The 24,761-nt window shown below is 42.5% G+C and overlaps 1 long non-coding RNA gene across 1 annotated transcript; it reads left to right on the plus strand.

Annotated features, from left to right (window-relative positions):
* Window positions 1-4,772: 4,772 nt before the first annotated feature.
* Window positions 4,773-7,441, plus strand: LOC134805936 (uncharacterized). Its single transcript, XR_010146436.1, has 2 exons — window positions 4,773-5,658; window positions 6,747-7,441. It is a non-coding gene; the product is annotated as an uncharacterized LOC134805936 (long non-coding RNA).
* The last annotated feature ends 17,320 nt before the right edge of the window (window positions 7,442-24,761 follow it).

Here is a 24,761-nt window from a genome sequence, read left to right on the forward strand (position 1 = left end):
TGTTAGCTGTTACAACTTAAGTATCGGATTTAAAACTTAGGATCATCTATGAGATAAATATGGTCGGTTGTGGTCCGCGGGTCGGCTGTCGCCCACAGATGACAAAGCTAAACACGCCGAGTGGGCTAGGAAGTCTCTCCACGGTAGACATCATCAAGACTTATGCCAACCTAATGTCGACAAAGAGGCGTCGAACGCGTGGCTAAGTCGAGGTGAGCTCTTCCCGGAGACTGAAGGCTTCATGCTGGCGATACAGGATCAGGTAATTGAGACCAGAAACTACCAACGACACATTACAAAAACCTTAGCCATTGACACATGTAGAAAATGCAATAGCTGCCCCGAAACCATTCAACATATTACAGGTGCATGTAAAACAATAGCCCAGACAGACTACAAACATAGACATGACCAAGTTGCGAACATTATCCATCAGAAACTTGCTTTCCAACAACACTTTGTAACTGGCATAGAGCCGTATTATAAATATAAGCCTGAAAGTGTGCTAGAAAACCCTACAGCCAAACTATATTTCGATCGAACCATCCTAACTGACCGAACCACCCACCACAACCGACCTGACATCACACTAATAGATAAAACTTGCAAAACAGGATACCTTATAGACATAGCCGTTCCTAACACACACAATTTACAGAGTACCATAGCCGAAAAACTTACCAAATACATAGAACTGAAAGATGAAATAACCCGTATATGGCATCTCCAAAAAGTAATTATAGTACCTATAGTTTTATCCAGTACAGGCGTAATACCTACACAGCTGCATCAATCCTTAAATTCCGCGCCATCTGTTGTAGGGTTAGAAGGGTTGCGGGTGCCTGACGATGAGGTAGGGAGTGACTTGCAGATACGTTATAGTGCAAAAGATATAACTAAAACATTGCGGGATATGAAAAGGGGAAAGTCTCCCGGTCACGACTGCCTAAGCGTCGAGCACCTGCAATTTGGTGGCCCTCACTTGCCTAGAATCCTAGCAATGTTTTTTAATCTGTGCATCGGACACTCATATTTACCTAAGCATATGACGAAAACCATAGTGGTACCTATTGTTAAAAACAAAACTGGCGATATATCTGATGTGACAAATTACAGACCTATTTCTCTGGCAACAATCGTAGCCAGAGTACTTGACAGCCTACTTAACGTGGAATTGGACAAATGCTTGCACTTACACGACGCGCAGTTCGGCTTCCGAGCCGGCCTGTCGACTGAAAGTGCGATCATTTGTCTAAAGAACACTGTTGAGTACTATACTCGGCGTAATACACCTATTTATGCGTGTTTTCTAGATCTCTCTAAGGCATTTGACCTTGTAAATTACGATTTACTTTGGCAAAAGCTTGACGAGACAAACTTTCCTAGGGAGTTAACACGCATATTTAGATACTGGTACGCGAGCCAGAGAAATAGTGTTCGATGGGGAAACGTTTTGTCAGATGAGTACGGATTAGATTGTGGCGTCAGGCAAGGCGGACTAAGTTCCCCAAAATTATTTAATCTGTATGTTAACGAGCTTATCGGTGGGCTCAGCAGCACGCATGTCGGATGCCACGTGAACAGGGTAGCTTTCAACAACATCAGCTATGCAGATGACATGGTGCTGTTGAGCCCATCGGTTGGCGGACTGCGAACCCTAATCAATATTTGTGAGTCATATGCTTTAAAACATAATTTAAAATATAATGTGTCGAAAAGCGAATACATGGTTTTCAAGGCGGGAACCAAGTGCCCATCTCATGTCCCACCCATTCGCCTGAATGGAGAGCAGCTTAGGAGGGTCAATTCGTTTAAGTACCTTGGGCACTTGGTAACCGATGACTTACGCGACGATGCGGATATCGAGAGGGAGCGGAGGGCTCTGGCGATCAGAGCCAACATGATAGCTCGCAGGTTCAGTCGGTGTACAGCGCAAGTTAAAATTACGCTATTCCGTGCGTACTGTACATCGCTGTATACCTGCAGCTCATGGTCGAAATACACGCAGCGCTCGATCAATAAATTACGGGTGCAATACAATGACGCTTTCAGGGTGCTGTTGCGACTGCCGCGGCATTGCAGCGCGTCTGGCATGTTCGCGGATGCGCACGTTGACGGTTTTCATGCGACGCTGCGCAGGCGCTGCGCCGCGACGCTCCGCAGAGTCCGCGACAGCCGCCACAGCCTCCTGAGCGTAGTAGCGGGGAGGTGGGACAGTGGCCTAGTCAGGCACTGGTCCTCTCTTCACTTAGGTTTAGGTACTAATATAGTTGTTTATTAAGTATGTTCTTGTTACTAACACACTATGGACACTTATTAGTCTGAAATAAATGCATTTTATTTTATTTTTATTTATTTTATTTTTATTTAAAGACCTTAAAGTTACCACCCAAAACATTCCACCTACTTCAAAAAGCCGTTATTCTTAATACATGCCGAATAGTGAGAAAATTCCTACAAACTGACCATGAAGCCCCTGCTGTCACGAGACGAACCGCACAAGCCATCACTCATGCAACTTTAAACCCTATAGAACCAGTTACCACAAACATAGAAACGCACACCACTCCCAGACACATGATTACTCAACATGATTCACATTCAACGAATGAAAATATAAGAATACTTACCTGACATGCACTTGGCCTAGGCCCGTGCATAGCAGTATTACACCGGTGAAAGCCGAGAAAAAAAAGAGAATTTAAAATAATAATAATAATAATAATCGTCGTCGGGCGATGAATTCGCCACCGCGCCCGACACCAGCGAGTCGAGCGATGAGTGCGGGCCGCCGCCACCGCCGTCACGACCACCTGCGCGGCGCGGGCGGCCACCGCTGTCGGCACGCTTGGGGCCTGCGGGACATCCTGCCCCGCCCACGGCTCCCGCTGCCGGTGGTGTAGTGCGTCGCATGCGATGGTCTCAAACCATTAATGAGAACGTCATGCGCGCCTACTATGGGGCTACAGAGGGGGGAACCAACTTATGCGCGTACCGTGTCCGAATGCTTCCACTGTTTCAGGCCCTCGAACCGACCATCGACGTGACTGCGCAACGACTATCGGATCAGGTGCGAGTCATCCAGCGGCAAAAGCGGTTGGATGACTCGACACTTGATCGGCTTCGCCTGGAGGCTCTCTCTGCTCGCGCAGCTTCTACCTCGGCGCGGGATCCGCCCGCCACGTCGCCGGATCCGGTGCCGGCACCCGACCAGGCACCGGGGGCGCCGCGGGTAGATCTCAGTGCCGAAGAGGAGGAGTTCGCGCAGAGTGTGGGTAGTACAGCCAATGAGCAACTGAGGAGGACTCTGGACGAGGCGATTACGCGGTACCGCTCCACACCCGATACTAGGCCACGATTACCACGTTTGCCTATGAATAGACACAATCTAGCGCTAATGGGAGCCCTAAACGCTTTACTAGAGCCATATTTGCGGACTAGTAAAGATTTAGATGATACGCACGCGATCATGTATTGCGGAGCCATCGCGGCGTGCCGTGTTGCACGAGTCAAGTTTCCGGACTCTGAACGTGCACCTAGGACCGCCGGAGGTGCCCCCGCATGGCAAATACGGATCGAGCGACGTATCAGCTCTTTTAGGACTCTTATCGCAAAGCTGATCTGCTTCAGGGGGGGCAACAATCGCCCCCGAGTAATGCGCTTTGTAAACCAGGCATTCGTGGGGACGGATATCAGGCCCCGCGACTACATGGCCAACGTTACGGAGCGCATCGACTTTCTAAAGCAGAAAGTCTATGCATGGGCAAACCGTATTCGCCGCTACAGAGAGCGTGTGGACCGATTCCAGCAGAATCGTCTTTTCCAGAGTGACCAAAGGAAGATGTACCGAAAGTGGGAGGAAACTAGGGCTCGCGGTCGTGTCCGTGATTCGTGAACCCGTAGCCGTGCGCCCGGTTTCGTGAATCACGGCAACGGTTTTCTGGTCCGTTCCGCACGTGACATTCGGTTACGTGAAATTAGGGTACGTGAATCCGTGTAGATCCGTGTAGGCGTGATCACGGCTTCACGTATCTTAAGAACACGCTGGTTCGGTCCGCCCGCGACGTTGAGTGAAGATACGATGCGGTCTCTAAGAGCTACGAATAAAAATATATCGTGAGTTTTTTATTCATAGCTCTAATTCCGTTTCATTACTTTTGAAATAAAATTTATTTCCAATAGTACGGCCCTTTAAATATTAATCAGTAATAAATTAAAAGAACCAAGCATTAATTACAATGAATAGCTACTTTAATAAAAGGGTTGCTAAAATAATACAACAACACTGTATGGGGTACAAAAGGTTTATTAAAATAATTTTCTCAACTTTAAAATAGATATATTATAATTTATAAATCAACAAAACCACACAACAACGTTCTGAACACTTATTTATCCATAAATCAACATGAAGTAAGTATATAATTTCTTAATTTAGAAATAATTACAGTTATAAAAAAGTCAGTAAAAAATAACACATTAATATTTAAAAAATAAACTGGATAATATCACATTAATGTCTAAATAAATATAGACATCTAAGACTAATAAAATAAAACGTATAACCAGACAGGTAAATTTTCTTAAGTAAAATGACATCAAAAAAGTTTTAAAAGTGATGTACATAACAAAACAAAAAAAAATTGTACCTCATAGGTATAATTATAATTTCCGATGTCTCATTTGGAAATGTATTTTTTTTTAATATATAAGCAATTTCTTTATTTCAAATAACAACAATGTGCACAAAAATAAATCTATACTAAACTAAATTAAATTAAATCTAAAAAAGGCCCCCGCGGTAAGGTCCCCAAAACTTTACTCTTCATAATATTCTATACTTTCATTTACATCTTATTTAATATAGTGAAAAATTGTACTTACTCGTTGGATGTCGTGACAGGAGCTTTCAAGTGAACTGCCGTCAAATGTCTTCCGATAGATCCTGTAGTACCACCACGACAGGAAAACTCATTATTTGTGCGATCATTGCACAAGGTACAAAAAGCTGTATCTCCGACTCTGGTGGCATATCTCCACACCCAACTTCTCTTCATTGTTAATAGTTTAAACACACTATTAGAGTAACACTAACAATAACAAAACAAAAAATAACGAAACATCAACAAAAACAACTTTAAATTCACGGCTAAATTATAACTTGAAGACCAACTGTGATGTCAGGAGTAACTAATGACAATGAATGTGAGTTCAAAATTCTAAACTGCCCCCTCCAGATTAAATAAAAAAATACCACGAATTTGTAAAACAAAATATCGCTGTCACTTCTTTCAACTTCACAAACAAAAGGTAAAGCCCACAGCTACTTATGTGTATTGTTTGTTTCATTTTAATAAGTCGCTCGCAAATCTTATTATCTTTGTCTGCACGTGCAACTGCACTTCTTATCTACAAAAAAAACCCGGTAGGTTGGCTTAGCTTGTTAGTCATACAATAAAACACTCTAACAATAATATGTCATTATTACCTTCAGTCTAGAAATAAACACAGTCTTTAATGTGCCGAAAGTTCGAAACTGATAAGAACTGCAGCTGCGTACTTTTTTTTCCGTGGCCCCGTACATGTGTTTTTGTTGAATTTGTTTACCTGTATTACCTTTATCATACCTACCGAAGATTTGCAGAAATTTACCCTTTTGTTTCTTTAGCCCCTGCTACACGGCAGCCGACAAGCCTACTAACCGTCTGACCTTGGTCTGTCCTTGGTGTGTGGGTTCGTTTGAGTTGTCTGGCTAGACGGTGGCAAACCACAGTGTGTTCAGAACTCGCGGACGGACAACACGTATTGCAAGCGCACAAAATGGCCCCTAACCTTTCAGAAAGTTGGCGTGGCATTAGTACCTACTCAGTGGCGTATGGCCCTAAGGGCGGCGTATGCCACCCCTGGCGGATTGCATTTTGTTTTTCTTCCTTCACTTCTGGGGCGGCAAAACTTATTGGCCGGGGCGCCAAATTTCATAACCTACCTACTCATACTAGTGCAATGACAAAAAAATAATATTTGGTACAAGCTTTTATCGCTGACTGTACTTTTCTTTCCAGAGGCATCTAATACTCGTCGAGACAATTCTAAAAACCCCAAACACAATTAGGTCGCGTTATTCTATCACAGGGTTCCTATGGCCACCTCCTGTCTCCATCATCAAATCAGCTCTATGGTACCATAATAATGCATTGTCACCCGACTTATATATGTATGCAAATTTTCAGCTCCATCGGAAACTAGAAAGTGGGTCTAATTTAACTTGCAAGATTTGACCCATAAAAACATATTTACATACTTACATTAGGTATATTGCAAGTTAATAAAAAGTTTGTAAAAAAGAAAAGGGTATATGAATGAAACGCTGGCTCAAAAAACGGCATTTGTTGAATCATTTCAACTTAATGAATTCGCTGGACTACGCTACGGGGACATACATTACTTTCTGAGAATGAAGAGGAAAGTATTTGATGAATTATTAGAAATGCTACTGAGTACCCATGGCATGGCTATTAACCACACGAGCGCACACGGCGCGTCCTTCAAGCGAAATGGCCTAGTGCGGTCGGCGTCGGGCGGCTACACGGTTCCGGACCGACCGCTCAGACCGCCGTCGCTGGCGCGCGCTCGCATGCCAAGGGCGTCCGGAGGTCAAACGAAATTTTGTTGGTAACAACTGTCTACACGGTCCGGGACAGACCAAGGCCACGCGGTTTGGGGGCTTGTCGGCTGCCGTGTAGCAGGGGCTTTTGAATTAGGATTGCCTTGTTTATATTTAGGCTACGTTATATTCTTTGATAGTAGCAAGCTTTTACAAGTATGTTTCATTCATTTAATTATTACTTAACAGAAAAAATTTTTTCTCTTGATTTAATAATAACAACCAGTAGCATAGCGTTGCTTAAGTTCATAATTATAATGATACTTACTAGGGAGTTTTACACCTTATACATATTTAATATAAATATAGTGCAATGCAACGGGCAGGTCGCTAGTTTTGACTAAAATCAATAGCTGATTATACAGAAAACAGAATAACCCCATAAATTATTTAGATATAACCATTATATTCAAATCGATGTAAAAAATACAATTTAAGTTTAATTCACACGTAAATGTTTGTCCGACGAACGTCCCGTATTCAATATACTAAGTGGTAACTCAATTCAATAATACATACTTAGTCCTTATTTATTTTTCTCCCGGGCGTGTCGAACCTACGAGACGTGCGATAAGTATTCAACGGAACCGAGCCCGAAGCTCACGCAGGTACGGGCTACGTATCATGGCGTGTCACGGCGTGTCACGTGAATCCGGACGCGAACGCAGGTACGAGGTACGTACCTTGCCGTGTTCGTGAAATTCGTGATCTTAGTACCGCCGGGCTTAAGAACCCGTAGCTACGGATCGGCGTGTATCACGGATATCAGGAGCCCTAGAGGAAACCAACCTTCGTGCATCCGACTCGCGGCCACCGGATGCTACTGTCATGAATGACTTCTGGCGTAGCATCTGGTCGGTGCCTGTCGGACACACCGAGGGGAGTTGGATGAGTGTTGTCGAGCGTGAGTGCGAGTCCATTGAACCTATGGGGGCAGTCACCATCAGCCCCGATGACGTAAGTTGTGCCATCCGCACGGCCCAGAACTGGAAAAGTCCTGGGCCGGATGGATTGCACAACTTCTGGCTAAAATGGTTCCGATGCTCGCACTCCTACTTAGCAGCACAATTTCAACAAGCCCTCGAACTTGGTTCTCTCCCACCTTCCTTAACAACTGGTGTCACCTTCCTGCTCTATAAGTCCGGTAGTACCACGGAAGCGAAGAACTACAGACCCATCACATGCTTGCCTACACTCTACAAGCTCCTTACATCCATTTTGAGAGCAAAAATCAACGCGCACATTGTCGCAAACAATATTTTGGCCTCTGCTCAAAATGGATGTAGGGTTGGGTCCCGTGGTACTAAAGAGTTCCTCCTCATAGACATGACCATCTGCCAACAAATCCGGCGGACCAAGGGGGCCCTCTCAGCCGCTTGGATTGACTACAAGAAGGCCTATGATTCGGTGCCTCATTCATGGCTGGGGAGGGTCTTAGAGCTGTACAAAGTTGATGCAGCTTTGAGAGCCTTCCTAAGCGCGTGTATGGGGCAGTGGACCACAGTCCTTCGTCAACCAGGAGGCGGGGATGACCGACCTGGCCCACAGGATTTTATAAGGATTGAGCGAGGAATATTTCAGGGCGACAGTCTGAGTCCGCTATGGTTCTGCCTAGCTCTGAATCCCCTCAGCACCTTGCTGAAGGATTTGGGACTAGGTTGCCGGCTTCGGAGAGAGGGTGAAGTTATTTCTCACCTTCTGTACATGGATGACCTCAAATTATTTGCACCAAATACCCAAGGCTTGTTGGAGCTACTGAAAACCACCGAAGTCTTCAGTAGTGCCATCAACATGGAGTTTGGTGTCGATAAATGTGCGGTTATGCATGTACAGCGGGGGAAGGTTGTAAATTCAACAAATTTACAACTTTCTGAGACAATGTCTTTCAGGTCTATCTCTGAATCAGAGACCTATAAATACCTTGGTATGTCACAGTCGTTGGGTATTGAGGACGAGGGTATTAGACGGTCGGTGAAGGAGCGCTTTTTCAGTCGGCTCACAAAAGTCCTTAACAGTCTTTTGTCAGGAGGCAACAAAGTGCGCACCTTCAACGCCTGGGTAATGCCTCTTCTCACATACTCCTTTGGCATACTAAGGTGGACTCAGACCGAGCTGGACGCCCTGGATCGGAGGGTCCGGTCACTGCTCACCACACATCGCATGCTACACCCACGCTCGTCAGTTATGAGATTGTACATCCCACGGAAGTGTGGAGGCCGAGGCTTCCTAAACGCCAAGGATCTCCACAACCGCGAGGTGTACAATCTCAGGAATTATTTCCTTAACAACGAGTGTGGGATGCATCGTGATGTGGTGGCAGTAGACAGGAACCTCACGCCGCTCTCCTTGGCAAACGAGAACTGGCGCAAACCTGTGGTACTAAGTACTGCGGATCGCAAGGCGGCATGGGAGAGTAAGGCGCTACACGGGCGGTTCTACAAGGCCCTCACGGGACCCGATGTGGACCTGCTCGCGTCGGTGAACTGGTTACGATTCGGGGACCTCTTCGGAGAAACCGAGGGTTTTGCCTGTGCAATTGCGGACGAAGTGATGATGACGAACAACTATCGGAAATATATCCTGAAGGACGGTACGGTCGACATTTGTCGGGCATGCCGCCGTCCCGGAGAGTCACTCAGGCATATCATTTCCGGTTGTTCTCATCTTGCTAACGGTGAGTACTTGCACAGACATAATCTCGTAGCCAGGATTATTCACCAGCAACTTGCTCTTCTATACGGCCTTGTGGACCGCGAAGTACCGTACTACAAGTACTTACCTGCGCCTGTTCTCGAGAATGGTCGTGCCACGCTCTATTGGGATCGATCTATCATCACTGACAGGACTATTGTCGCCAATAAGCCTGACATCGTGCTGATAGACCGATCGCAGCGCCGGGCCGTGCTCGCCGACGTCATCATCCCCCATGATGAGAATCTCGTGAAGGCCGAGAAGGACAAGTCCAGCAAGTACCTAGACTTAGCTCACGAGATTACCGCCATGTGGGATGTTGACTCGACGATCATTGTTCCGATAGTTGTGTCAGCGAACGGTCTCATAGCGAAGAGTCTCGACCAACACCTAGAGAGACTCTCGCTGGGTGGTTGGATCAAGGGTCAGATGCAGAAGGCGGTAATATTGGACACGGCGCGTATAGTACGTCGGTTCCTCACTCTGCGGCCCTGACCACCGGCAGCTTGGGTCAAGCTCCGCTGCCGGCGGCACCCTAGGTTAGGTTTTTTATAATGTGTTTATATGTATTTTTTATTGTTTTGTAAGTGTTTTTATATTTTACTTTTATATTCATATTATAACAAACCTAACTTAAGACGAAAAATAAATAAAGAGAATAATAATAATAATAATATTAATTGGTCAGGATAATTATCATTTAATTATGCCATTGAAAATATTGTCAGGTAAATTATATGAGCCGCCGTACGCAACACTTTCTCCTTTAGGGTGGTGTATTCATGGTAAACTTCGTGTGTCGGGAGCGACGCGCGGGGCGAGCGCTGGGCCGGTTCACTGCACGCTGCTGGTGGGCGCGCCGCCGATGACGGCGGGCGACCGGAGCGAACAGCGCGCGCTGCAGGACTTGCATGAAGAGGTACGACGCGCGTTCGAGCTGGACTCCGTAGGAGTGGCAGGTAAGCCTCGCCAGAATAAGGACGACGGTAGGGCTGTCGAACACCTTGAGCGTACCGCCCAACTCATTAATGGAAGGTGGCGCGTGGGCTTACCATGGAAGGATCCGGACTGCTCGATGCCTGACACTCTGCCGCATGCACTAAAAACGCTAAAAGGAGTCGAGCGCAAGATGGCCAGGGACTCTGAATATGCGAACAGGTATGCACAGCGAGTACAACATTTATTTTCTAATAATTTTGCCAGGGAACTAAAGGACACTCAGCGCACGCCAAAGACATTTCATTTGGCTCACTTTGGCGTGAACAACCCTAATAAAAAAAAGTTAAGGCTAGTCTTTGACGCAGCAGATAGTTCCGCGGGTTCGTGTTTAAACGACTATCTGCTCAAGGGTCCGGATCTACTGACGTCACTATGGGGAATCATGCTGCGCTTTAGGGAAAATCGTATCGCAGTATCCGGAGACATAAAAGATATGTTTCTACGCATCCAGATCCACCCACAAGATCAAGACGCCCTGAGATTTCTTTGGCGGGACAACCCTGCGGAACCCGTCAAAACGTACGTAATGATATCCCTAATATTCGGTGCAAAATGCTCGCCGTTTGTCGCGCAGTTCATTAAAAATAAAAATGCGCTGCGCCACGAGCACACCGAGCCGGCTGCAGTCGACGCGATCTGCAACTCTCACTACGCAGACGACTACATTCAGAGTTTGCCAGACGAGGAGACAAAACCGGAGGTACCTAGAATGGGAAACTTATTGGAGGCACGCCTTGCGCATCACCAGCGTCCCTTCACGTACTGTGGCCTTGACCTGTTCGGGCCGATGGAGGTGACAGTCGGGAGACGCCACGAACTGAGATACGGTGTACTATTCACTTGTCTTACGCTGCGGGCGATACACCTGGAACTTGTTCATTCACTTACCTCGGACTCGCTGATCATGGCTCTTCGGCGTATGGCGGCGAGACGTGGGTGGCCTAAGTACCTATTCAGTGACAATGGGACAAACTTACGTGGCGCTGACACGGAGTTAAAAAGATCACTGCAGGAACTGGATGAGGAGGACCTGAAAAATAAAGGTGTTAATTACGGAGTACAATGGACTTTTATTCCCCCCGCCAGCCCACACTGGGGTGGGGCGTGGGAACGTCTGATCAGGAGTGTGAAGACGTTGTTAAAGGTAATCCTGAAGGAGCGCGCCCCTAGAGACGAGGTACTTTCCACATTGATGACCGAGGTGGAGAACATGGTGAATGGGCGTCCGCTAACCCATGTGTCTGTGGAGCCTGGCAGCGAAGAGACGCTGACACCTAATCATTTTCTGATTATGGGCCAAGCGTCAAACTTACCTGTCGTAGGGAGCTTCGATGACTCCGATCTCTTTTCTCGAAAGCAGTGGCGTAAGTCTCAAAGGCTCGCCGACATGTACTGGACACGGTGGGTCAAAGAGATTTTGCCAGACCTCATACCGAGAACCAAATGGACCCAAGAGCAAAAGCCACTACAGGTAGGTGATTTTGTTCTCATTGTAGATCCAGCTGCGCAGAGGAACGTGTGGATGAAAGGCGTCATCCAGCAAGTCTACCCTGGCAGAGACGGCCGCATAAGGGTGGTCGAGGTAAAAACTAAGTCTGGAACCTTGAAACGTTCTGCTTCGCGCGTCGCTCGTATTCCAGTAGGTATTGAGTGCTGAGTCAGCACTCAGGGTGGGGAAATGTTAGCGACGTGCTTATATTTTGATATTTTATATTGCTAAATCTTGTTTTAATATATAATTAGGTAGATTAAGAAACCTAAACTTAAGGGTAGTTTTAACAGCGGCCGCGAGCCGCTATTCTAGTTTTGTATGTGCGCCGTATGACAAATCAGTCGGTCCATGCTATCCGCGCGAGCGCACGTACGCACATAACTGTCATTTCGAGTTCTCTATTTTGTGTACTTTGTGTGTCTTAGCCAAATATAAGTTGTTAAAAGTTCTACTGTGTTCACCATTTCGCCGCGGCGAGACCCTGTCCCCAACAACAACCTTACCTGTAAATATGACAAACAGGCAAAGTCGAATTTCATAGACTGAAAAGCCAAAGGTATTAATGCATAGTTTATGCAAGATACGAGTTCCGTATAAATAAATACCTACAATTGGAGTGAAATCTCCGCGAGTGCTGCATGGGATATCGGCCCATAATGTAGTGCAAATGATAAGTTCTTCAAAATTAAAAATTAATATATTTCAGGAAAAAATATATAAAACATTGTTAGTAATATGTGACTATAATTAACGTTAAAGAGTGAAACTCAGGTTATTGTCACAAAGACTCGTCGAACTTTAATGTAATGTCTTGGGGTCCAATCCTATGTATATGTACCTGTTCTGTTTGTTACACGTTGTGTTACCTACTTCGATAACTCCTTAAGTACAGAAACTCGGTAGTTAGAAGGTACTTACCTAATGCACATGTTCCGTGCTTACTTACGGATAGTTTTACAATAATGTCTTAATTGTACGCTTTAGAATGTGCCTAAGTGTCGTGTGCCTGCTAGCTGCGAGCACTCCTCCAAGTACGCACGTACGCAAGTTGCTGTCGACGAATTATACTAATACCTTTCGCAGAAACAGATTTGGTATAAACAATTCATAATTCGAGTGATGCAACAGGAACTGGATTGTGAAAATTTCTAATCTAATCTATTCCTAATGATTCTAAATGTGATTTCAATGCGGAAAAGGAAAACGATCTTATTGACAGATTCGTTGAAAATTGAGCCTCCGTGGATGTAAAAGAAATGTTGAATCTAGGGGTTTCAGTTACAATAAACAAGTGATTATGGAATAAATATTGATAAAATGTTAGGATGCAACGGAAAGAGTTTTGGGCAAACATAACAACCAGGTAGACAGGATTGCGATAATGGCGCCGCCTACCCCCTAAAAGATAAAATGTGCCGGCATGTGATAAATGTGCCTACAAAGGCCAATTCAAAATGCAAAGCACTAGGACTAAATGAATACCGATAAAAGTCGACAGGCCGACTGGATAAAAGTCCAGAAATAAATAAATTACCTAAAGCCAATCAACTAATTTTAGTGCCAAAAGAATACATAATTCTATAAATTGACAATCAGGTCAAAGGTAAATTAAAGGTAAATAAATAGACGCTGGGTCTGTCACAATGCCACACATCGTGTAGGTATCTAAAGTAAATGCTGAAAACCTTGCACTCCCACTGGGCTACTTTATATATGACTTGTTCCTAATCGTGAAAACATACACATACGAAAATAGTAACCAAGTTCGTAAAACGGAATGCCAAGTGATGGCATCAATATCGGATAATTACCCAGATAGCCATGAATTTGTTCTGTAGTAAAAAGTTTGTAAGTGTAATAAAAAGGCACGTTAGTGGGAAATTTTTATTGTATACGTATAAAAACGTAAGGACCAGACGTGATCTTCATTGCACCAAACTACAGTTGGCCTAATTTAGGTTGAGACTAAAAAAATCAAACAAACCTTGTAAATTGAGGTTGCAGATCGAGCCTCTCTATATTTTCAAGAGTACATTATATATTATCAAAGAGTTAGTTACTTAAGTCTTTGTTTAATTATCGTATGGGTACTAAGTATCAAATAAGAGCTAAAACCCAAAATGGCCTAGGGTTTTATTAAAGCAACGGAAAAATAATAAAGTAAAGTGAAACCGTGCTCATGGTAATGAAATTCCATTGGTTCCTTGTAAAATATAAATAATTAGAGTTAAACAATATATGCCACCATCAAGGCAGGAAAATGAACATACACAAGTGCTAGTTTTGCTCTATAATATATTTTTAAATGATTGAACCTAATGGAAACAAACATAATAATGTCTATAAAAATAATAATAATTAATGTGACTGTAATCATGATCAAATTAAGACTGTATATTGTAGTCAAGGGCTACTGTAGACTATAGTCAAGGCTAAAATCAACTTCGAATTAGTAAGCAGGTATTGGAGTTGTTTTCATGACATAAATAATCTCATTCATTATATGAGTAAGTTGCTAGATTAACAGAACAGTCGATATACCATATTTGAATGTAATTGAGGTCAATATAGGTATTGATCTGTATTCAGCAAGTATTGTAATTAAAAAACGGTAATAAAATAATATATCCAATGAAATTTAAAATAATAACGGTCAGATATGTAGGTACCTACATCATTATACCTGAGTAATAGAAATCTATTTGTAGGTAGGTATAGATCATGGTTGCGTAAATATCATACCAGGCCGCGTAGCCGGGATACCAGTCGCTTACGCTCCGTAGCGATCGACACGCAGCTGTCACTGTCGCACTAATATCGAAGAGTGATAGAGAGACATAATGCTTTTCGTTGTCGAAGCGATGGCGATTGTAACCTTGGCTAGGCCGGCAATACACAAGTAAAACTAAACAGTTTGTGGTGTATCTTGTAAGATTTTACCTTATTAAACATTGGACCATTTACGTATATTATAAATTGCATCCTATCTATATATTATACTGTATTACCTATCAAATAAGCCAAGTAAAACTGAGGCAATCGGCTGTTGCCAATAAATAATGTACAGGAACGAGATGTTATTAGGAAGCAACCTGCTTGTAACAATTTTATTGGAAACTCTCGAAATAGATATTAATGTGTGAAACATGTATATAACTTGAATGCTAATGGAAAAACCTAGAAAAGTGTAAGCATCCATATCAATGTAAATAAAAGAAAGCAGACTCAAAACTGCAAAAAGGAGAAGAACAGGGACTGACATTGTAAAAGTAAAACCATAATTGTATTAAAACACTTTATTACACTAAACAAGTAATTCAATTCAATTCAATTCAAATTCTTTATTTCAGATAAAGCATCCATATCGTGTTAGTTACAAAACAAATAAATCTTAAGCTAACTTAAATACTATGTTAGTAAAAATAAATTAAATTATTCTTAAAACCTACAGGCCATCCTATTTGACGTAAGTCGCTAAAGGCTTGACCTGATCTAGCCAATGTGCCAGTATATTACAATTATATCTGCTCGCAATCACCTTTATGCCCCTGCTACACGGCAGCCGACAAGCCTACTAACCGTCTGACCTTGGTCTGTCCTTGGTGTGTGGGTCCGTCTGAGTTGTCTGGCTAGACGGTGGCAAACCACAGTGTGTTCAGAACTCGCGGACGGACAACACGTATTGCAAGCGCACAAAATGGCCCCTAACCTTTCAGAAAGTTGGCGTGGCATTAGTACCTACTCAGTGGCGTATGGCCCTAAGGGCGACGTATGCCACCCCTGGCGGATTGCATTTTGTTTTTCTTCCTTCACTTCTGGGGCGGCAAAACTTATTGGCCGGGGCGCCAAATTTCATATTAACCTACCTACTCATACTAGTGCAATGACAAAAAAATAAGTTTTTGGCAAAAAAATCATATTTGGTACAAGCTTTTATCGCTGACTGTACTTTTCTTTCTAGAGGCATCTAATACTCGTCGAGACAATTCTAAAAACCCCAAACACAATTAGGTCGCGTTGTTCTATCACAGGGTTCCTATGGCCACCTCCTGTCTCCATCATCAGATCAGCTCTATGGTACCATAATAATGCATTGTCACCCGACTTATACATGTATGCAAATTTTCAGCTCCATCGGAAACTAGAAAGTGGGTCTAATTTAACTTGCAAGATTTGACCCGTAAAAACATGTTTACATACTTACATTAGGTATATTGCAAGTTAATAAAAAGTTTGTAAAAAAAGAAAAGGGTATATGAATGAAACGCTGGCTCAAAAAACGGCATTTGTTGAGTCATTTCAACTTAATGAATTCGCTGGACTACGCTACGGGGACATACATAACTTTCTGAGAATGAAGAGGAAAGTATTTGATGAATTATTAGAAATGCTACTGAGTACCTCTACCTATGGCATGGCTATTAACCACACGAGCGCACACGGCGCGTCCTTCAAGCGAAATGGCCTAGTGCGGTCGGCGTCGGGCGGCTACACGGTTCCGGATCGACCGCTCAGACCGCGGTCGCTGGCGCGCGCTCGCATGCCAAGGGCGTCCGGAGGTCAAACGAAATTTTGTTGGTAACAGCTGTCTACACGGTCCGGGACAGACCAAGGCCACGCGGTTTGGGGGCTTGTCGGCTGCCGTGTAGCAGGGGCTTTAGAATGCCATTCGGACTAGCACGGACGCGTCCTATTAGCGATGAGATCTTTTTCCGCATGATCGCATGGAACCCGTCCGTATACGTTTCGGCAAACATCTTCGACGCACTGCACCATCTAGGCAGTCCCAACAGCATTCTAAAGGCGTTGTTGTACTGTATGCGAAGGGCGTTATAGGCTCGTTTGGTATACCTTACCCACAGGCTGCTAGAGTAAAAAGATTGGTTGTATGCTTTAAACAGCGATATTTTTACCTGCACTGAACATCTAGCAAACCTGCGGACCAGCATATTTGCCCTTACCGACAACGCCCTTCGCTCCCTCTCAATATCACTGTCATCACAAAGATCATCAGTTATGATGTGGCCCAGGTACTTAAAACTATTGACTACCTTCAGTACAACTCCACCAAGAGACACTGGAGGTACATAATATGGTTTAATTCTACCCGCCTTAAAAACCATAATCTCACTCTTGGTAGCGTTGTACAAAAGTCCGTGCTCATTTGCATATTTTTCACACTTGGCCACTAGTTGTCTTAATGCCCCGATAGACGGACTCAGCAGCACCATGTCATCGGTATAGCTTATATTAATCATACAAGTATTTTCAATATAGCAGCCCGCATGCATGCTGCCAAGCCCACCCATCAGGTCATTCATGTACATATTAAACAGCTTCAGAGATGTTAACCCGCCCTGGCGTACTCCACACTCCAGTTTGTATTCATCGGATAGAGCCCCTGCCCATCTCACCTGATTGGTTTGATTATGGTACCAATATTTTAACAACCCCGAGACATCACCCGGTATGCCTGCTTCCCTCATTTTCTTCCATAGGATGCTGTAGTTGACTCTGTCAAAGGCTTTTGAGAGGTCTAGGAAGCAGGCATAGATCGGTGTTTTCCTATCCGTGTAGTACCCCACAGTGTGCTTCAAACACAAGATGGCACTTTCCGTTGACAGACCCGTTCTAAAACCGAAATGGGCGTCGTTTATTTTCAAGTATCCATCCAATTTGTCATTCAGCATACTGTCGAGCACCTTCGCGGTGGTTGTGGCAAGTGAGATCGGCCTATAGTTCGCTTTATCCGATAAATCCCCCGTTTTATTTTTCACAATTGGGGTCACAATTGTCTTCATCAAGGCTGTTGGCAAGTACGAATGACACATACACAGGTTCAGGAACATGGAGAGCACCCGCGGTAAGTGGACCCCGGCGTACCTGAAATGCTCAATACTGAGGCCACAATAAGAGAATAGAATAAATATGTACAAAGATGAACTTATCCTTTTAAGGGGTCTCTTCCAGCTGACCGCTAAGCAACTGAGAGAGATACTAGGAAGAGTTCTAAATATTCCAAGGTTGATATTGTTAAAAATGTTTATCGTTGAACTGTTGAGAAATAAATATATATACACCTCGCCGAGTTTCTTCCACCGGTTCTTCTCGGGTCTGAGGTTAACGCTGTTTTCCGGACCGGTGGCAGTAAGTCGGAATTAGAATCTAAATTAACCTAGCAGTTATAAGATAAACAGATGTGAGATGATTGAACTATTGTTGCCTAGCTAACGCATAATGTAAAATAAATAAATCATTTATAAAAAGGAAGAGATGTGACGTTTACACAATAAAAGTGCAATGCGAACTACCTGCAGGTCGACATTCTGTTGTCAACTGTCATGGGCGTGCAGGCGGGTCACAGAGCACATGCCTGACCAACTGAGTTTTATTTATTACCTCGCAATACAACAACAGAACCTAGACGTCACAGTTGCGAAGGCCGAAGGCCGAGCTCCGAGGGCCGAAGATTCGATGCGTCGGGCAGGTTAGTACTCAAACACAGAACAATAGTACAAGTGTCATAAGGCCGTTCCCGTACCTAAATGAAATCTACAATCGAGCCTCCCCTCACGCCACCCATCCCGCCCCTAGATACAATGACGATACAACAGCGCCACGCAAGAAGTAGCGACTTAAATGAACTAACAGGACACTGATTTGTAAAACGTATTACTAAATACTGAAAAAAAGCATGCTGCATCTCATAGATGGCGTTAAAGTTAAATTGGAAAAATAAATGAAACATAGTGTACCTAAATTAAATATTCATTTTAATGAAGTCAACTCTTATTTCAATAATATTTAATTATAAGGGTAAATACAGTTTATATTTAAACAAATTAATGACTGCAAGTTTTCTATAAGTAATATCATTATTTATTAGGTATACTGTGCAGGTATATCATCGATATTTATAAAAAAATTAGGGCATACCGATACAAGTGCGAAAAATAGGTAATTCGCACATGTATCATACAACGTTTTACAGTACATAATATGGCCCTTTAAATTTTCGACATAGTTACGTAATGTGCTAATTATCGCACTAATGCGGTAAAGTAGCACCATATTGTAATAGTACTTACCTACATTACGTTTACAAGTGCGGCAAATAGGAAATTCGAAACGAGTGGCGATAAATTCGAACACGACCGAAGGGAGGTCTTTGCTTATAGTATTGGAACAGTATCAACGTAATGATTATAAAAAACCGTTACAACATGAAATCCAAACAAGAAGCGTTACCAAAGAAATAAACCTTCGTAGGTTGTTTGTACCGAAGGTCTGCAATTACTATGGAAAACGCACTAGAAAATATTTAGTACCCACAATTTTAAATAAGGTACCAGATCAGTTAAGATCCAGCCAAGACGTATCAAAGGTTGTGTATAAAAAACGACTGAAAAAAACATTTATGCTTACTGCACTGGAACGGGTCACATGAAGAAAATGTCAACCGATTGTTTTATGTTTTTTGCCTACCACCTTAAGTTAGTACTTACCTTGCATGTGTTGCCGTAAAATGTATAATTATGTATAGCGCTAATATAAATACACTCGGGGATAGTGAAGGACGACCGCCCTGTATGGAATTACCGATGCAAGATGACCCGCTTCCCTTGTCCTTAAGTAGGTACAATAGAATCACATGATCATAAGATCGCTGGTCAATATAAAATTGGTCAATTACATATGATGGGGCGAGGATGTTAAATTGCTGATGACTTTATTATCTTACACTCTTTATTTAGCTTCACTCCGTATGTTTATTGTTTACCGGTGACCGGTTGAGATAAAATTTAATAACGAAATCTAATTACCTTTTACACATGATAATGCAGTAACAGAGTGACTAAATAGGTAAACCTAGTTAGTTAGCTGGTTAATGGTATTAGGTCCTTACCTATGAAATTGGCGTTTTTGTTCATAGATATAAGTCTGATCCTAGTTTTTTTTTTTTTTACAAAAGTACATACACAATTACAATAAAACTACAGTGCACTCAATAAACAACGATTTTACATACAATTAATTGTTATTTTTTATTGTTAAGTGTTCAGAATTAAGCCTTGAAAATAGGTCTTTTCATGTGCTGTCGGTTCGAGTATTAAAATTACTTATATTTTTCTAATGGTACCAATTTTCAAGAAATGGAGATATTGAAAACATACCTTAAAGGTGTCAAAAATTACTGGAAAAATTTTGTTTGGTTTGAATTAGCCATCAAAAAAATATCCGCAATATTAATTGTATGGAAATTCGTGTTTCGTTGAAATTCTCCGAACAAAACGCCAATTTCATAGGTAATGACCTAATATTAATGGTTATTCTAATCTAAATGTTTTTAATTAAAGTCTGTCTGTTACGTATACAACTGTTTGTAAGAAATCGCACTCGCACAGCTATAAATTAAGTAAGAATTAACTTACTTTACAATGGTGGAGGGTAGAATAAGTTTTCTGCCAACAAACTGCTATGCAGTTTGGCAGATAAGTAACAATAATTAATGTAACTTCTCTTTTATTAATAAATACATTTAAAAAAAAAAAAAAAAAAAAAAAAGAATCGACACGAGTTGCGAATTACCTATTGGCACATGTATCGTACAACGTTTTATACCTACAGTCCTACAGTCGCCATCAGATATAATGGAGCGGCCAAGGTGTTCACAATATCTGAACACGTGCTCTAACGCCCTGACAATAGAGGCGTGTTCCGATATTTGTGAGCACCTTGGCCGCTCCGATATATCTGATGGCGACTGTACATACTAGGGTTTGCTCCCGGGAAATACCGGTACCGAAAGTACCGGGAATCCCCGGGATTTAGAGCCAAGCAAAGAACCGGGATTTCAAAATTAAATTCCCGGTACTTTCGGGATTTTCGGGACTAATATTTCCGGTACAATATTTGACTGTTTTCTGTTACTTAGCATGAAATATCATGTTTTTTAAAGAAATACATTATATAAATCCATTGCTGACGCTAATACTTTTACGACTGACCATATATTAAGAGCCAACGGGAGTGGTCATTTCTCCATACAAACGTACTCCTCGTTTTCCTCCGTGGTTTTTGAAGCTAGAGCAATGATTTTTTCAACACAGATTAATATTGTCAATATCTGTGTCGGACCGTTTTGCTTTTATTGATATTTTTGTTTTTTAAGGCGCTAGAGCCCTTCAAAAATGGCCAAAATGGCCTAATTGACTATGCCGCAATGAGAGGCGTGGCATTCAAAACTGATATCAATTAGCCAAAAAAGCAAAACGGTCCGACACAGATAATTTCATAATCATTTAGATTTCCAAATTTGGTTACGATTGGTTAAGTTTTGGAGGAGGAAACAGAGGAGTACGAAACCTCGATTTTTGAGATTATTACGCAGGATTTTTCGCCTTGTCCTTATCGCACTACTTTTAGGTGCCGCTTCCGTTAGAGAGACGGGTATATTTACCTAAAACAAGAATAATTTATTGACCCAAAAAAGAAAAACATAATAATAACAGCATAGGTACCTTCAGATCCACAGCGCAGGCTTCGTCATCATACAGATAGCTCATCCACCTCAGGTTTCGTCAAAATAAAATGTATACGTTCACATATGTCATCTGCAACATGCATCGTCAAATTTAAAAGGAAATTGGTCATTACAAAACACAAGCAAGCCATAAACCTATATCCTAATCCGGTAAGTACCCGGCACAAACGTCCCCAAAATACCAGCGGCGTTCCCGCGCTGAATAGCCAATGATATACGCTGGACCAGGTACGAACCAGACCTAGGATCGCAACCCCTATCCCGCATGCGTTTTCCCAGGTCCCTCACAAAAACCTTCGCATCGGAACACCAAGGACCAGCCGACTCAACAGCGAGAGGGACAAAATCGTAAACCGGCTTCAAGTTTGAGTACTTGGCATGCTTCTGTCTCGCGGCGTTCTCCGCAGCCCCCCCAGCCGCACGTGTCGTCTGTGCAAGATGCGATGCGGCAAAGGTGCTCACACATGTAGCATCCCACAGCAGACTCCGACCTTTAGCCCAAGGAACAAGAGTGAGACCGTCTGGCCTCTTCCCGTCCGTCCGACTAAGACCCTGGGGTTCTAACATGCACGGCAGGTTAGCCGACACCATCGCTCTGCGCACAATATCATTAATGGCATGATGTCGAGGAAACCTACCAGCACACCGCGCACAACTCAATCCATGGTGCCCGTTTGCCTCCACCATCACCCCACAGACGCACAAATGAGGCTCGCACACAGTACACCCGAGCCTTAAAGCAGCACCAATCCTTAGGGAGTCGTTATCTAACAACGTCCCCAAGTGTGACGACGGCAAGGCATGCAGCCACGCCCCAGACTCAGGTGCAACCACCGCTTTTAACCGAGCCAGCTCTACCCCCGAAGCGCCTTCCAGCAACCGCTCGTACATCTGACGGCATAAAACATCATCCCAAGACCTCTGAACCCCAAGGTCGTCAGGCCGCGTGTCGTCAGAACAGCGAACAGACCACTCATCCAATGCAGCACCCAGAAAAGGCATGTGAACATCACCCTCACTGATGGACAAAATGCGCGCAAAACCTACCTAAAATATTTAAAACTCAGCTCCTGTTTCGTCTTAAAGCAAAACAAAAATAGTCAATGGGTTTGACAATGCCAACAAAATAAAATAGTTTATTTTGAAACTATACGAGTGTTTCTACGATAAATAATTTTATACGAATAATTAGTTAGTTGTATACTAAATACGAGCAAAAACTAGAGAGAATTGTATAATTAATAAAATATTGACGACCGGTCTGGCCTAGCGGGTAGTGACCCTGCCTATGAAGCCGATGGTCCCGGGTTCGAATCCTGGTAAGGGCATTTATTTGTATGATGATACAGATATTTGTTCCTGAGTCATGGTTGTTTAAGTATTTCTATGTATTTAAGTATTTATATATTATATATATCGTTGTCTGAGTACCCACAACACAAGCCTTCTTGAGCTTACCGTGGGGCTTAGTCAATTTGTGTAAAAATGTCCTATAATATTTATTATTTATTTATTTCTTTATTTATTATTATTTCTTTTAATTCGAATACGGTAACTCTTATTGATAATCTGAATGACATTTTAGAATGAATTAAAATATTATAGTGACATGTCCTCTCCTTGGTAAATTCTTAATTCTGGCTGCAACAACTTCTTGATCCTTCCTATTGATAGTTTTATTACCAGTTTTACCTACTCACATGCTATTTTGCACATTTATTCAAGCCCCTTATCTTGTCTAGAATACAAAATTTCGTAAACGTAGCTCTAACAGTTATTCATAAATTAACGTTTTAAAACCGGCATTTTTGCGACTGACTGACTAATAGATCAAAAACCTAACCCACTTCCAGCTGACCTAGAAACTTGAAATTTAGCACCAAGGTAGACTATTAGGAGTTTATAGAGGGAACAATCTAAAAACTGAAAATTATTGATAATTTGATGAAGAAAAACATATACTTATCGATAATAGGCTAGATGACTAATTTTCATTTATGGTATCAATCGATCAGGTTTGTCTTTAGGATCAAAAGTCTATATGGGATCCATTGCATTAAAGGAATACAAAAGTCAGAAATGATAGTCAAAGTCCGACAGTCGTACTTCACTCGCGAAACGCCCCGAACAAAACGATATGTGACCGTGACGTCAAGGTCACAAAGAGTCCATCTTGAAGTATGAACAAAACAAGAAAATTGCGATTTTGTCGGTGAAATATTGCGTTTATGTATATAGTTTCCATACAATCTTTTATTGGATAAAATGTGAGGAATCGAATCGAATGGTAACTAACTGCGACAATTCTTCGACCGACGGTTTTGTCAGGAAGCTCTTCTTCCACATTGAACGATATTTGTAACTGAAAATAAAATATATTGTATGTGTTAGCATTTACAATTTGTCACATCATGTACAGTCGACGTCAAAGATATGTACCTATTGCACCTTACTCCTTTGTAATAAGGTGAAAAATGTATACATATATTTGACGTCGACTGTACATATAAAGCACCGGTGGTAAAGAACCAACGAGAGAAATAGAAGTAAGACCCTGTATAATAGACTACGAATCGTGTGATAAATCAATTTACGATGGAATTCTGGCACACGAAGTTGAAACAATGTTATTCTAGCTAGGTAGTTAGTACAAAAGGTAAAATTGTTCTCTGCTCTACAATCAATAAGCATAATTAGCATGAATCACCTACCTCATGGGTATCTTCTTCCTCTAATATACCAAGAACTCGATAAGTGTCATCCACCTGTGCAATGCGTGGGTTCAAAATGTTTGAGCCGGTCGCCTCACTGTCAAAACCAAAATTAAATAAATGTATGATGTTTTACAGCACATATGGACTTTACCGCACTAGTGCGATAATGCACACACACATTACGTAACTATGTCAAATTTTTAAAGGGCTAGTAGTAGTAGTAAACTCTTTATTGTACAAAAAGATATTAAAAATAACATACAATTAGCAAGAAGTACAAAGGCGAACTTATCCCTTTGAGGGATCTCTTCCAGTTAACCTATAGGGCTATATGTACTGTAAAACGTTGTACGATACATATGAGAATAGGTAATACGCAACTCATGTCAACTATTTTTCGCACTATTTTTTATCATCAAGTGATGATGAACAATAACAGCCACATTTTGCCTCTCATTAAGCATCCGGACAAATCTGTCGGTCGAAGAATTGTAGCAGCCAGTCATTTCTTTACAACATCACTCAATTTAAGGAGTCATCCATTAATTACATCACACGTTTAGGGGGAGGGAGCGGGTCAAGAAAATGTGACATATTGTGACATGGGGGAGGGGGGAGAAACAAACTTTGTGACGTCACTTTAACTTCATCAGTAAC

Source organism: Cydia splendana, unplaced genomic scaffold, assembly GCF_910591565.1.
Source record: "Cydia splendana unplaced genomic scaffold, ilCydSple1.2 scaffold_86_ctg1, whole genome shotgun sequence".
NCBI lineage: Eukaryota > Metazoa > Arthropoda > Insecta > Lepidoptera > Tortricidae > Cydia > Cydia splendana.